The sequence below is a fragment of the Nymphaea colorata genome, chromosome 10 (assembly GCF_008831285.2).
Source record: "Nymphaea colorata isolate Beijing-Zhang1983 chromosome 10, ASM883128v2, whole genome shotgun sequence".
NCBI classification, from domain to species: domain Eukaryota; kingdom Viridiplantae; phylum Streptophyta; class Magnoliopsida; order Nymphaeales; family Nymphaeaceae; genus Nymphaea; species Nymphaea colorata.
The window spans coordinates 13,283,181-13,298,774 of NC_045147.1; the positions used below are offsets into that span (position 1 = coordinate 13,283,181).

The 15,594-nt window shown below is 39.4% G+C and overlaps 1 protein-coding gene and 1 pseudogene across 1 annotated transcript in view; both read left to right on the top strand.

The window, feature by feature from the left end:
• Positions 1-15,594, top strand: part of LOC116262712 (subtilisin-like protease SBT3.9) — a 79,653-nt gene that overhangs the window by 19,716 nt on the left and 44,343 nt on the right. The gene's annotated exons all lie outside the window — the stretch shown is intronic.
• LOC116262628 (subtilisin-like protease SBT3.9) lies at positions 557-13,766 on the top strand (annotated as a pseudogene).

The window sequence follows — 15,594 nt, forward strand, 5'->3', positions numbered from 1 at the left end:
CAACCAAATATTCTGTAACAACATCAAGAAAAGCAAACATCTCAAATGCAAAGGAAGAACATGAGATAGGTAAGAAAAGGGCTTGTAGAAGTGGAAACACCTTGGTTCTGCTACGTGCCATCGACAGAAAACGCGATCAGAATACTGCTCTGCACTTGATTCTTTGATCATGTTGCTGTCAGTACACTCCAATGAGAAGGGAAAATAAATAAATTTCTCAGACTTTGGTTCTAAAGAAACACTTGGAAATGACCAATGACACGAACAACACCTCTTGATGCAGGCTAAAGAAACGATATAGTTCACCTGTGAATGGCCCTCTGGGAATATTACAGGATCAACTCAGGACCAACTTTCCCAAGCGCAAACTCTTAAGTGTGAGAGCTCATTCATCTGCAACCAAAACAAACAACGATGTTCCATCCACAAAATTCATATGCATTTTGATATATGGAAAGTGACAAACAATAATATCTCATTTTATTTACATCTCTCTCTCAGAGACCAGAGGTTGAACGTTTTCAAGTTCCGGAGCCTACTTGTAAAAGCTAACAAAATGAACATCATAGAGAAGAGTCGCACTGACAGGTATAAGTGAACATTATAGAGGCATTACTCAGCAGGAAGCAAGAAAAATAAGGAACTGTTTATCGATTAAGATCTGTAAAAGCACAATGGAAAATTTTGAAATTGATATATTATCTTTTACGAAAACTCTGCAGATTAAAATTCTTAATCACTTTGCTGCTATTTTGTGCTCAACAAATCTAGATTAAACACACTAATGCAAGTCTCCGAGTCATCATGTAAAAAATTCATGTTTCTTAGCAAGTAACACGAAGCAGTTCATGTGACCTTTTCGAATGTTATCTGCATCAGCATGACAACTGTGGCAACGCCAAGTTGGTTTTTTTAAACCCAATTTACCAAGAGAAGGACAAGCATATTGTCCATACAAAAATTCAGTATAATGAGGGAAAAAGTAAAGATGGGTACCCTCGAAGAATTAACAAAGGTCCTTCAACAGTTCAACAAATCTCATCTTGATATCAACCAAGGGACCGATGGCAAAGGCAAGACTGAAGGTAAACCAGAGAGAAGCTTTTATTTGATATATTAACTCATTTAATGGAACTCAATCATTTTGCAATTTCTGATTCGACATGGGCCCCTGGCTTCCATTCACAAAAAAAAATCATGTCTCACAGTCCCTAGTTGTTTTGATCGAGTCATACCATGCATGTACAATACACATGGTCGATCTAGTCAATAATGATTTTAAATCAACAGAATCAGGCCTGAGTGTAAGATTCAAGAGATGCAAGGAGTAAAAATTTTCTATTGGTCAGTCATATGTTTCCACTATGTGGTATCATTTAAAAGACAAGTATATACAACAAGCAATGTCTATTCTAATGAAACAGCCGCATGTAGTTCACCTGCCAACTTTATTTAGGAGAAAAAAAAAAAAAGAAGCAAAATTGTCAACGATATTATATATGAAACGGATGGACAGTAAAGGGCATAGTTGGCAAACTTGCTGGGTTGGGTGAAGAGTCGCCTGAGTCAACTTGGATCGCTACAAAACCTGGCCACGAGTCATGGTTGGCCCAGCTTGACCCTGAATCCTGATTGGTTTGACTCGCCCCAACTCACCCCTGACTTAGTTTGACTAGCCCGATTCAGCTATTGTAATTTACATTATGGTTATCTTAAAACTCGACCAAGTTGATGAGTCAACTTGCTGACCCTGTGACCCGGTCGTCTGCCATTCATGTTCCAGTCATGGGTTTGCCAACTATGGTAAAGGGGATGACGATATGGATGGGAAGATCCACTACAAAAAGAAAATGGAAACGTCCTTAAAAGTATTAAGGACACTACATTGATTGATGTTCATAAAAAACTTTCAGTCAAACCTTTACCGATGTTTTGCGATGTTTTTCTCACGGCAGTAAAGACCCATTTTATTGTACCGATCTAGTCAGTTCGTTTGAGTCCCTAACTAGCCAAATAGAAACACCTTGTTGGTCTCCAGCGCTTGGCCGTTTGCATGTATAACTGGGGAATAACCACTGCAATGCACAATCTTATGAAGCATTTGCCAGTTTCGGCTCATACAACTAAAACGCACATCCTGCAAGTGGTACTGCAACGGTACTCCAGTCACATCCTCCCCCTTTTAAGCTTCCAAATAAATTTTATCATGTCCTATTCATGCACAATGATGATTTAGGAAGTTATTCTCAATAAAACAAATCTTCGTCCTTTTAATAAGCAAGTAGTTGGTGTAGCTGCAATCATTCCTTTATAATCAATGCTATAAGAAGCCACAGGGTCTCAAAATGCAGGAAGTTTGCTTCCATGGCAGATGAAAGGTTTGTGTTTGTAGAACAACTAAACCCACTAGGTGTTATTATATATACGTTCCAAGTGGCGAAATTATAAATGTCGAGCTCGTTTACTAGCATCCCCAATGTGCAACATGTAAAAATTATTTGGTGGCAGTTTTTTATATTGTTCCTTTTGGAAATGTACTGCATATAGGCAATAGATTATTTCAGCCTGTGTATTTTCATAGTCAAGGATGGGATTTCAAGGTGATCATATTCAATAACGAAAGGGTGGTGAATAAAGTATGTGAAGCACAAGAAAGAGGACCACCATTAATCTTCAAAAGCTGATGTAGGTGCGAGAAAAAAATGATTGCCAAGTTGATGATAGCGATGGAAAAGCGTTATTAATTTTGGTACATAGATTCTAGTTACTGTTATTTTTCTTCTGCTGCTTGCTGGCACAAAGGTTCCACTATTATCGTTTCTTTGCTGCCTGTTCTATTAAAAGGCTGATTAGCGAGCAGTGATTCTATCCGACGGTGTAGGTTTCTTTTGAAAAAATAATTACTATAACCAGTAATTTGAACATTCAGAGCAGACTGGCAAATGAAAGGTCCCGCAACAGTGTTCCAAGAGAACGTTCACCACGGTTTACATATACACTCTCCACATAAAGAGGGTCTCAAAGATTCTCCTCCTGCCAAACAAGGTCATGTTCATTTGTCCAGAACCCCAAAACATTGGTTCACACGGAGGGCGCAATGGATGAATGGGTTTGAGATGACTTTCTCTTGCAAACAAACTCTACTGATGAAAGATAAAAAATGAGACGGCCAGAGAGAAGGAAGTATTATAATCCTTGTGTGGGGCGACTAACCCATGGTTTCATGCATCTAAGTCATACTCTTGATCAGATTAAAACCAGAAAACAACTTTACCGCTCAATGGCTCTTCATTTGAAACTCAGGGCTGTATTGCAGAGACTAACCATGTGATAGTGATTTTTATAATTAAGAACCCAGAAATTGACGTAAACGAGTTCCTTTTATGCATCAGCTATATTCACTATATTAATCATGATCATTTTAAAAAGAACATTTTGCTGTCTGACTTACAGAAATTAGTTTGTTAAAAAAGACATGCTGCATTGTTTCATAGAAGCAACTTCACTTCTTAATAAGTCTATTTCTAATCTCTGTCAGCTTCTATTTATTAATGTGAGTTGGTACCTATAAAAACAAATGTCAATTCACAAAGGTTTAACATAACAAAGATTCAGCTCATACAACTAAAGCGCACATCCTGCAGCTGTACTGCAACGGTACTCGTCACATCCTCCCCCTTTTAGTTTCCAAATAAATTTTATCTTGTCCTATTCATGCACAATGATGATTTAGGAATTTATTCTCAATAAAACAAATCTTGGTCCTTTTCATAAGCAAGTAGTTGATGTAGCTCTAACCATTCCTTTATAATCAATGCCATAAGAAGCCACAGGCTCTCAAAATGCAGGAAGTTTGCTTTCATGGCAGACGAAAGGTTTGTGTTTGTAGAACAACTAAACCCACTAGGTGTTATTATATATATGTTCCAAGCGGTGAAATTTAAAATGTCGAGCTCGTTTACTAGCGTCCGCAATGTGCAACATGTAAATTATTTGGTGGCAATTTTTTTATATTGTTCCTTTGGGAAATGTACTGCATATAGGCAATAGATTATTTCAGCCTGTGCATTTTCATAGTCAAGGATGGAATTTCAAGGTGATCATATTCAATAACGAAAGGTGGTGAATAAAGTATGTGAAGCACAAGAAAGAGGACCGCCATTAATCTTCAAAAGCTGATGTAGGTGCGAGAAAAAATGACTGAAGCTGATGTAGGTGCGAGAAAAAATGATTGCCAATTTGATGATAGCAATGGAAAAGCATTATTAATTTTGGTACATAGATTCTAGTTCCCCTTGTTTTTCTTCTGCTGCTTGCTGGCATAAAGGTTCCACTATGGTCGTTTCTTTCCTGCCTGTTCTATTAAAAGGCTGATTAGCGCTCGGTGATTCTATCCCACGGTGTAGGTTTCTTTTGCAAAAATAATTCCTAGATCGTAATAACCAGTAATTTGAACATTCAAGCAGACTGGCAAATGAAAGGTTCCTCAACAGCGTTCCAAGAGAACGTTCACCACGGTTTACATATACACTCTCGACATAAAGAGGGTCTCAACTTTCCTTGCACACAAACTCTACTGATGAAAGATAACACGGAAACTTACTAATGTACTGCAAATGAAAGATAACACGGAAACTTAATAATGTACTGCAAACAACATTTGAATAACACTCTAGGTGACGGGTGTCCCGCTCTTCACCGTGGTCTCGAAGCAAACTTGGACCCTAGAGTCAAAAGAAAACGGATGGTTTCGACCTCTCACCAAATCATGAAAAAAATGTCGAAAGATAAGACAGAAAATGGATTTGGTTCACACCAATCTGGGCCCGGTAGAAGGAGATTGCGTCAGGTGAAGGGGCCAGCCCCTTAACAATGTTTGTGAGTGAACATACCAAAGTGGTTTACGCACGTACTCTTATATAAATAGAGGGAATCTGTTTGGTTTGTCTAGAACACCGAAGCATGGCTTCCACTTCGTGTTGGAGCCTGATAACAAGCCTATGTCTTTGCGTGATTCCGCTTCTTTGTTTACAAATACATGTAGAGGCTGAAAGCAGCAGCGTGAGTTATATATATATATATATATACATGAAATTTCTGCAAACATGTATAAATCTGAAACTGTAATTCATTCATGATGCTTTGATGGCTTAATTTTTCTTGGTTTGTTTTTCCTTCTTTGAGTAATGCAGGTTTACATTGTATATTTGGCAGAGAAGCAGAACGAAGATCCCGAGGTGGTCACGAGCTCACACCATGACATACTAACTAGAACTCTCGGAAGGTATACCATCTTCAAACATCCAAGAACATTTTTTCTTTGTACTTTTCCTCAACTTTTGTTTTGTAGTTGTTATGATGAAACTTCAAAATCATACCCTTCTCTTGATTTGCAGCAAGGAGGCAGCCTTGGGTTCAATCATATACAGTTACAAGCACGGTTTTTCTGGTTTTGCCGCAAAGCTTACTGAATCACAGGCTAAACTTATTGCAGGTACATGTATTCTGCAATGAAAATTAGACTAACCTTACGAAAATTATTACAGTTTATACTGAGGAACGTTCTCCAACATCTCATTTATTAGTGAGACTCTCTTGCGACATGTACACCAAAAACAAATGGAATTCTTGACCCTTAACGTTCCTCCTCTTAATGGAAGCGCAACTATGTGATGTACTATTCTCCTCAGGTGATAGAGGCCTTGATGGCATCCATTGTTCAAAAAACTGGACATCAATGCTTAGGATTAAAATTACTCGGTGATGCATACCATGAGTATACGCTGGACTTTAGATTTTCGTGGCCACAGATTAGGTGGGTGCTCTCAAGATTAGTGGCTGCACCACATGCGCGATAATCAGGAAACTTGGTCCGTGTCGACACTTTTTGTGGTCACTTCAGTTTCACTCAAGGAAACCATTCACGACCTTGAGAAAACTGGTCGCCAAGATCCTGTCCGAAAGCCTGGTCACTGCCGGAACCCCTGCTCAAACGCAGGAGGTTGGCCTTTTTGCTCTGAGTGTGAAGCAGCAAGGAACAACATGATTGAGGCCCTGAGGGATGAATTTCTGTTTTCTATTCAGCTATGTCACACAACTCCAACCATTCCCTTCAAAAGGAGAGACCCGTCCATACAAGAACAAAAAAAAAAAAAGAATGAAAGAATCAAACGAATGTCTAACATGAAAGAGAACAGCTCAATCAAGAATAAAGAACAGTAAGAACCTATTTACATGGCAATATGGAGAGGGTGATATTTCACCAGCGCTGTGACGAACGAGGGATCATAGCAATTTGCAAACCCATGACGTAGACCCTCGGGTGATGACCCGATCACCGGCCAGTTGACTTCATAACTCAGTTGGGTTAGGTCATAAAATTTTATAGTATATTCTTAAATAAACAAATGAAGGAAGTATGTTTGTTGGGACTTTATGCATAATTTTTTCATCGATTTAACTGAATAACATGTAGTATGAATATTTGTGTATATTTAATAAACTTTGTGATATTTTACAATTCAAAAGATACTAAACTTTAGTATTCATCAATATGCGACAAAAAATAATATGCAATTAATTGATGATTCCAGCTAACTTAGCAGTTCTTGACTCGTGACCTAGTAAATGGATGATCCTAACCGATCAAGTAACTTCTAACTCAGATCGATGAGTTTGCAACTATGCATGAGACCGTTGTTCATGGTTCCATTCTTTCTTTCTTTTTTCCTTTTCTCCTCCTCATTTTTTAGGGGGATTGAAATAGAAAGGAAAAAGAAGCAAAAGGCAGTTTTAGTTTGAACCATTTAATTGATTCATATATGCCGGTTTAGACAATTCCAATCTTTTAGGGGAGTTCAAATTTGCTGGATAATGAATAATCTTGGATAACCAAAAATAAAAAAATCTGTCACTACAAAGCAATTGCTACAAGAGCATTAGTGATAGTTTATAATCCAACAGTGGTTTATAGTAGTTTCAATGACAGTTTTATTTTTATTTTTAACATACAAACAACTATCGCAAATTTGAATATCTCTCTCACCTATGTTGTTTCATAGGTTGAACCAAATATTTTTGCCACGGACCTACAATCTCTTTTCCCCCGTATTTCTTCTTTAGTGGGTCTCAGGCATCTACCTGACCATGCACTCCTTTTGGCTAATTTGTCTCAAAATCTCCACATTCACCCTTTGCCTCACTTCGGTTTTGAGCTTCGGTGGCTCCATGACCAGAGTTTTTTTTTCTACCGTCCGTCGCTGGGAGATAGTCATGTTGTTGGTAGGTATGCTGTTTTTAGGCTCTACGTAAGTTTCATGTTATTAGGAAGCATGTTTCCTTTGGTAACCCTCTTTATACAGATAAATTTTCTAGCATCGCCGATTGGGAAAGTGAGATTTCTCAGCCCCAGTCCTCCCCTTCCCTTTCTCATTTGGAGGCCGCCTATATTGTGTCCCTCCATAACCTTGCATACGAGTGGCGTCTTAGGGACTCCATCCATTGGCAATAGCGTTTTAGGATTTCTTGGTTCTCATGGAGAGATCAGAATACTAGATTTTCCCATCTATCTGCTTCCCAAATAAGCTACTTCCCTTCCCCCTTTGTTAGGGACTGGGTTGTCACAGGTGATGATATCCTCCTTGCTTTATCCAGTAATTTTCACTCCCTTTATCTCGTCCCTATGCCTGCTGCGACCATCCACCACCTTCTACTTCTCTTTCTCTCTTTGTCATGTTTGTTATTGCTTTTGGGAAGCCATTCTAGTAAAAGGAGATTAGATTTGCAGTCTGGGCACTTAAAGCAAGCAAGTCTCCTGGACTTGATGGGTTTCTGCCTGAAATTTTTTAAGACTTATTGGAACGTTTGCGAACATGACATTTTTGACTTTATGGTGGAGTTTTCTTCCAACTTTGTTTTCATATGAGAATTTAATTTAGCCGTTTGTGTCTTTATCCTAAGTCTCAACTCATAGACGCAAGGGATTTTCGACCTATCTCTATCTTTAGCACATCCTATAGGATCATGCTAAGTTTCTTACCTTGTGCCTTAGTCCGCATATGCCCTCCTTAACCTGTCTGTTTCAATCAACCTTCACCCCTGGTTGTTGTTGCATAACGCAGTTTTCCTTGCTAATGAGTTTGTCCACTTTTTCCACTCTCTTCATTTCCCCTTATTCATCCTCAAGTTGAACATCACCAAGGCATTTGATTCTATCAATTGAGATTTCCTCTTTCACATTTTCCACAGTATGAAGCTTGGCCCTAACTTCCGTAGTTGGATCTAGGCTCTTGTTACCGATGCCCAGCTCATCATTTCCTTCAATGGGTATTTTGGCGAATTCTTTTTCCTCAACGTGGCTTGTGTTAGGGCTGTCTGCTCTCCCTCATTCTTTTCAACCTTGTTGCAGAGGTCTTTTCCTCCTTTCACTCAGCTATTCAGATAAACTTTATCCAGGATGTCCATATGCTTAGTCTTTTTATTTCTCTATCCTTCATATGCTTGACTTCGTCATATGTGGTGTTGCTTCTCTCTGCAGTAGATTGCCAAGATGTGGCTCCTGTCCAGGTTGTTGACTTCGCCAATGGCCTTTCCATCAACACTGCCAAATATTAGTTTTTTGTTTTTCACGCTGATCTGGCTACTGCTTTTTTTTGCTGAAGTCTGCTTTGGCTGCAAGTCTTTTAGTATTCCTTTTGATTATCGTGGTTTTCTTATCTCTCCCTCCACTGCACCGCCCTCTTTTTGAAACTCCATTAAGTAGTGCATGCTGGCCCGTCTTCAAAGTTAGTAGAGCAAGCTGTTTTCCCTTTTTGGCAAGATCATTTTGGCTACACATTGTGTGGCCTTCATCTCTATGCATGCTCTTGCCCTCTACAAGCCTCCTGCTTCCATTTTTTACAAGGTAAATCACATTGTCCGCTGGTTCCTTTGAGGTGGAAACCACCCTTCAAACTGCCTTGTTCGATGGGGAGTTGTTGCTCGCCCTCAACACTTTGGAGGTGCTAGGATTTCTGACCTTTGTCGTAGCAATCTAGCTTTGCGGTCCTCCTGGTTATGGCATTTGATTGCTTTGGATTTCCCTTTATTTGCATGGTCGTACATATCCTCATGCCCGTCACCTTCTTTATCTTTGGTCGTGCATTATTGATGTCCTCCCTTTCTTCTTTTACCTCGCCTTCCTTCTCCCCTCGGGAACCCCTTAGTAGCCTATCACCCCTTCTAACTCTTTCATCACTCCTCTACTATTTTGTTTTTTTTTTTATCATTTTGTTGTTTGACTTTCTTATCGATCCTTCTCCTTATGTCATTGTTTTTATTGGCTTTTCTTGCAAGTCATATTAATACCTTGGGCCATCTTCAATGCCTTGGCCTTCACCTAGCTAACCAGTGAGTCCTCTTTTGTTCGATTACAAACTCTCGCTCTCACCTTTTCATTTTCTGCCATTTCTTTTGTCATATCGTTTTATTTGTTTGGCCATTCTTATCATAGCTTCTAGTACTCGACCCCCCTTCTATTCGCATGCTGATTCTTTTTTATCCATTCACACTCTTCTTCCCAGCTTTGACAATTCACCTAGGGATCGTGACTTATTAGTTGTTAGTGACAGATTTGGAAGAAGCGCAACAACATGGTGTTCGGCGATATAGCTTCATCACCAAACTCAGTTAACTTCTTACTCACTTGGAAAATCTGAAGGGCTCCTTAATACATCAACAGTTTAATTAAATAACACAATTGCATTTTTCACTCATCATTAATGCATATAATGTCATAAGAGATATATCATTGCACAAAGAATTCATTATCAAGTTACTGTCACTAAATATACGGAACTTAGTTTATAATTTACTAATAAATATTTATGTTGCTTTAATTACAAACTTGTGCACTGTGCTTCCCTTTACCTACAACTCTTTTTATTTAGTCAATCGACGAAGCTGGTTAGGTCAATCGAAGGGAAGTTCTTAAAAAGTATGACATGATGACTTCACATTAACGAATTGTGAATGTTACAGAGCTTCCCGAAGTTATTCACGTGATACCCAGCCAAAACTACAAGGTGCAAACAACAAGAAGCTGGGATTATCTTGGGCTCCTTCCCGGCTCCTCCAGCACTCTCCTCTCCACGGCCAACTATGGGGATGGCGTGATCATTGGTGTTATAGACACAGGTAAGCCAAATATTCATCAGGATCAGTGATGGGAATCGAGCTTCACTACTTTCTTGGTGTTCCGGAGCCATATATCCTGTGCACCAAAGATGGTTAAGTACGATCACCAGCCGCTGGATGCCTGGAAATCTGAATACCAATCTTACAGGAGCTAGCAGCTGAGTTGAGCTCATCTCATGCGCCTGAAAAGTTTGCAATAACTTGTTAGTTTTATGAATCCTGATTGATTCTGATATGGCAAACATTTAGGAATTTGGCCGGAGTCCCCAAGCTTCAATGATGAAGGATTAGGTCCAATTCCAGCCACATGGAGAGGCACATGCCAGGAAGGAGAGCTCTTCAACTCTTCAAATTGTAACAAGAAGATAGTTGGTGCCCAGTATTTCGCCAAAGGAATCATTGCCCAAACGGGGGTCTGCCAAGGACCACAGAATACCTATCTCCAAGAGATGCAAACGGGCACGGGACGCACACGGCCTCAACTGCGGCCGGCTCCTTTGTGCGGCATGCAAACTTCAGTGGCTTAGGTCTGGGGCTGGCCAGAGGGGGTGCGCCGCGATCTCACTTAGCCATCTACAAGGCCTGCTGGGATCCAGGCACCTGTGATGCGGCCGACATGTTGGCAGCCTTCGACACTGCAATACGCGACGGCGTCGACATCATCTCCGCCTCTGTGGGCATAAACGAACCACCTCAGCCACGCTACTTAGAGAACGTCTTGTCGATCGGTGCATTCCATGCAGTGGCTAGGGGGATTACGGTTGTGTGCTCCGGCGGCAATGCCGGCCCTTTCCCCCAGAAAGTCACTAATGGAGCACCTTGGGTCATAACGGTGGCTGCAAGCACCATTGATCGCGCCTTTCCTACTGCCGTCACCCTGGGCAACAACCGCACGCTTATTGTAAGTCCTGAATTAAAACATAGAAGAATCTACAGTAACTGTTAGTGCGGATCTCTCCTTGACAAAAAATATTTGGAAAAGGATTCGTTTCTCCTGGAGTACTAGTGGAAAACTGAACGCATAAACGAATAAATAAATAAGCACATAAAGAAACAAGTATTTTTTTAGGCAACACCGCCATTGATTATCGTGTATGACAGTCTATTCAAAAAATTAATCTGGCATTTGAAAAGAAACCACAATGTCGGTCGAAGCTCTATGTGATATATTAGATTATCTTGCTGTGGTGTAAATATATAGTGTGTGTGTGTGCGTGATAGAGATGCTGATCGATTGTTTTTACGTGGCATGCAGGGGCAATCAATTTACTACGGGGAAGAGGATTATCGATTCAAAAGCTTAGTGTATGCTGGTGATATCGCCAGCAACAGTACCATCTCTAGCAATAGGTGAATATAAATTTATTTCCGTGGATTTGCGCAAGCCTTTGAACGTAAGTCCATTTTTTTAAACATATTATTTTTTCTTCATGTTTCATACAAACTGCTTTTCCCTCTTCTTTCGCCAGGGAGCATTTTCTATTAACTATACTAGGATTTCTTGTTACAAAAAATCTATATAAGCATAAATTTCCTATGCACAGTAAGATCATCCTCCAATAAATTAAAAGGGAGATTAGGATAGCAGCGAGCCAATTTCTGAGAAGTCACATATAATGAGTGAGGTCAAGGGTGCAACCTTAGCCGGACATTTAATCAATGTCACACTGATCCGTTAATATTTCGCATCCATAATCATTACCACAATAAAATCTGCACCACTTTGTATCAGATTTGGATTTACTAAGTTGGGTTTGACCGAGAGAGATTATATTTGATCATTCTCTAAACTGGTTACATCTTGGATCTGGAGCCGTTGGAAACATAATTTTCACATGTAATGACGAAAGCATACACTTACGGATAATTTTTACACGAAAGACCCATCTGGATCACCATTGTAATCTTCACTTGTACAAAATTTTGAACGAGCGAAAACCACAGAATCTGATATTTTAATTGTAGAAACTGGTTCTTCTAGGAAATCCTTCTTAATTTTGATCTTCTGCTTTCTCTTCTCTCAGCTGTGATGCAGGAACTCTCAATTCCACACTAGCAGAAGGGAAGATAGTCCTATGCTTCACGGGTGCAAATGACCCAAATTTTCAATACTCCACAGCACTATTCACCGTATATGAAGCAAGAGGAGCTGGTATCATCTTCGCAATGCACACAATCACTCTCCAGTTTCCTTTCTCTCCCATCTCATCCGTTCAAGTGGATTACGAGATGGGAACTGAAATCCTCGCCTACATCAGGGCCACAAGGTTAATGTTATTTTTCTTTCTACACCGTGGCAGAGGCAGTATGGGCAATTGCCCATACGAAATGACAAAAAATACTTACTTTTTATATTGATACCTTAGGACAATGTTTCTCGTTTACATGTGCCACCTACCCAGAAATTTCTGGCTCTGCCTCTGCCACAGGTGCATTATGTTGGTTTACTGAAATGCAAACCCTTTCAAACTAGTGCCCACAACTGAGGAATGAGTGCCCACAATTTATTGCAGATTGCCAACAGCCAAGATCAGCCTTACAAGTGATACCATTGGAAAAGTGGTCTCTCCAAAGGTTGCCTACTTCTCTTCAAGAGGCCCTAATTCCCTATCACTTGATGTCTTAAAGGTATTAGCATCTACAACAGTTGTTTTCCCTTCTTCTCTCTGTTTTTTTTTGGGGGGCTCAAGCATATGGTCTTCACTCTTCAATCGCAAAGCAAGTTGAATCTAACTTCACTACTGCAGCCTGACGTAGCCGCTCCAGGAGTCAATATCTTAGCAGCAGGGCGAGGCTTGACCCCTTTTCTCTTCGAATCTGGAACGTCCATGGCATGCCCCCATGTCTCTGCAGTAGCAGCATTGCTCAAGTCACAGAATCCCCGCTGGAGTCCTGCAGCCATAAAATCTGCCATAGTCACTACGGGTATGTTCTCCTCACATGGATCGACCTTGTCCAAACCACAGATATCTTCCTTTGTTTTGACTACTTAGTCTTACTAATGGACATGTCTTTCCACCGCAGCCTCAGTAACAAACAGATATGGTGAACCCATCACAGCAGAAGGAGGCCCTCAGAAGATTGCTGATCCATTTGACTTTGGAGGAGGCCATGTTCAGCCCAACAGAGCAGCAAACCCTGGTTTGGTTTATGATATGGGTGTTGCAGACTACCTTCAGTTCCTCTGCTCTCTAGGATATAGCAGTTCTACAATTACCCGCGTGACTGCTAAGGCAGCATCATGTGGATCAAAGGGCTTTGTTTCTGACCTCAACCTTCCTTCCATAACGATTTCTAATCTTAAGAAAACTACCACTGTGGCGAGAACAGTTACAAATGTTGGTCCCGTTTGTTCCATTTACAAAGTCAAGGTTGAAGCTCCCTCTGGTGTGAAGGTCTCAGTGGAGCCTCAAATGCTGAACTTCAATGAGAAGGTTAAGTCTTTAACTTTCACAGTTACTTTCTCACCAGTTCATGAGATACAGGGTGATTTCTCATTTGGTAGCCTCACCTGGATGGATGGGAAGCATGTGGTCCGGATTCCTTTTGTTACTCGACTGGTGATTCAGGATTCATATGCTAACATCTCGTAGTTACGAGTTACGACTGTATCTTCACACAACCTTCTTGCTGCGGGAAGGTGAATGTGCATTCTTAATTGAAGTAAATAAGACATCAAATGCCACTTGAATGTCAAAGGAATACTGCGGGAAGGTGAATGTGCATTCTTAATTGAAGTAAATAAGACATCAAATGCCACTTGAATGTCAAAGGAATAATGTATGATATGAATCAGTAACAAGGAAAACGATTATGTTGTTTACTTATAGCCTTATTGCCATTACTCTTTTAGCTTTATGTGATGGCAGACATTATTTATACATTGTAATTGAGAGGAATCTACCAATCCCGCTTAATGCCCAGATCGAAGAAGGATAAAACACAAAAAAGGTATGGCCAAAGAGTGCAGTTTATAATAACTTATAATAATGCGTATAACAGTAGTCCTAATATATATATATATATATTCAACCTGGTGGTGTTCCACAGCAGACGTTACGCTCGTCAGTCTGTCTCACATCTAGACCAATAAATGAAGAACAACAGATGCGTCCTTATTTGCATAATTATGCAAAATACACATTCAAAATGCCCAAAATATATTAAGGAACATTCCTGTTCCATTAAACATGAGAAACTCTTCAAAAAACAGAAAGTACTTACACTCTACCACGTTCATCAACATACCAATTACTGAAAAGTAACAAAATATTTAAAAATAGATCATAAAAGATTTAAATGTTTAAGTAAATCAAACATGTGATTGCATTTAGAAACTAAGAAGAAAGCCCGAAAAATTGTAAAACTCACCATGATAAAGGATTTAACTAAGGAAACCTTAAAAAGAAAGATTCCATTACTGGGGCTCCAGCCGAATGGTCTAAAGGAAGGTAATTTGCCTCTAAACGCAGCTAAATCCTCTTCTCATTACATATGTGAAGAATTTTCCATTCAAGATGAAGAAGCAATTTTTTTACTAATATTACACACTTGATTAGATTAATTATTGTAAACAATAAATAAATAAATATATATATATATATATATATATATATATATATTTATATATATATATATTGTGAAAAGCCTATGTCCACGAGTTCATTGTATAATAAGCCATGCTTGTGAAAAGCTAGCCTCACTGCTCCGTCCTCCTGTAAGGCAGCCCGTGTTGCTGACGTTGGGGTTTGCGTGGGTGAACACAAGTAATTAGTCGAGTCAAGTCGGCGGGGTAGGGTCCTCGGAGGTAATTGATGTGCACTTCGGACGTGATTGATGTGCAAGTCACATTCGGTGTATTTACTTCCTCTCGTGATATCATCGACCGGCTTTCGCATATAAACACTAATTTAACATAAACCATGTTTTAAATCAAGTTGTTCTCATGAAAAATATTGATGTTTTCTACCATCAAAACTTCGATAACATAAAAGCTCTTAAATTTTAATTTGGTTATTAAAAAAATATTATTAAATTAAAAAATGATTAACTCTCCCAGCATCATATCTAGGACGCTAGAGTGCATAAAAATTACTTTAGCAATAAAGTTTTAGGGGTAAAGTTTTTGTAATTTAGCTGAGTGCTGACCTATATAAGGTTAGGAGATTGCCTCCGGCAACAGTTAATCCTGCTCAAAGGGGCTATAGTTTTAAGCTAGAAATTTTCAAAAGCAAATATTCTAAAATTATTGGCAACAATAATTAAATTAAAAACGTCATGTCTAAATTTCTCATAATATTATTAAGAAGACACCAAACGTTTTTTCATTTTTAACTAAGTCTACCATTTCTATGGATTAACTTTATCTATTTTAAAACCCGATAGTAAATTAACAATTAGGACTATCAACATAAGTTGATT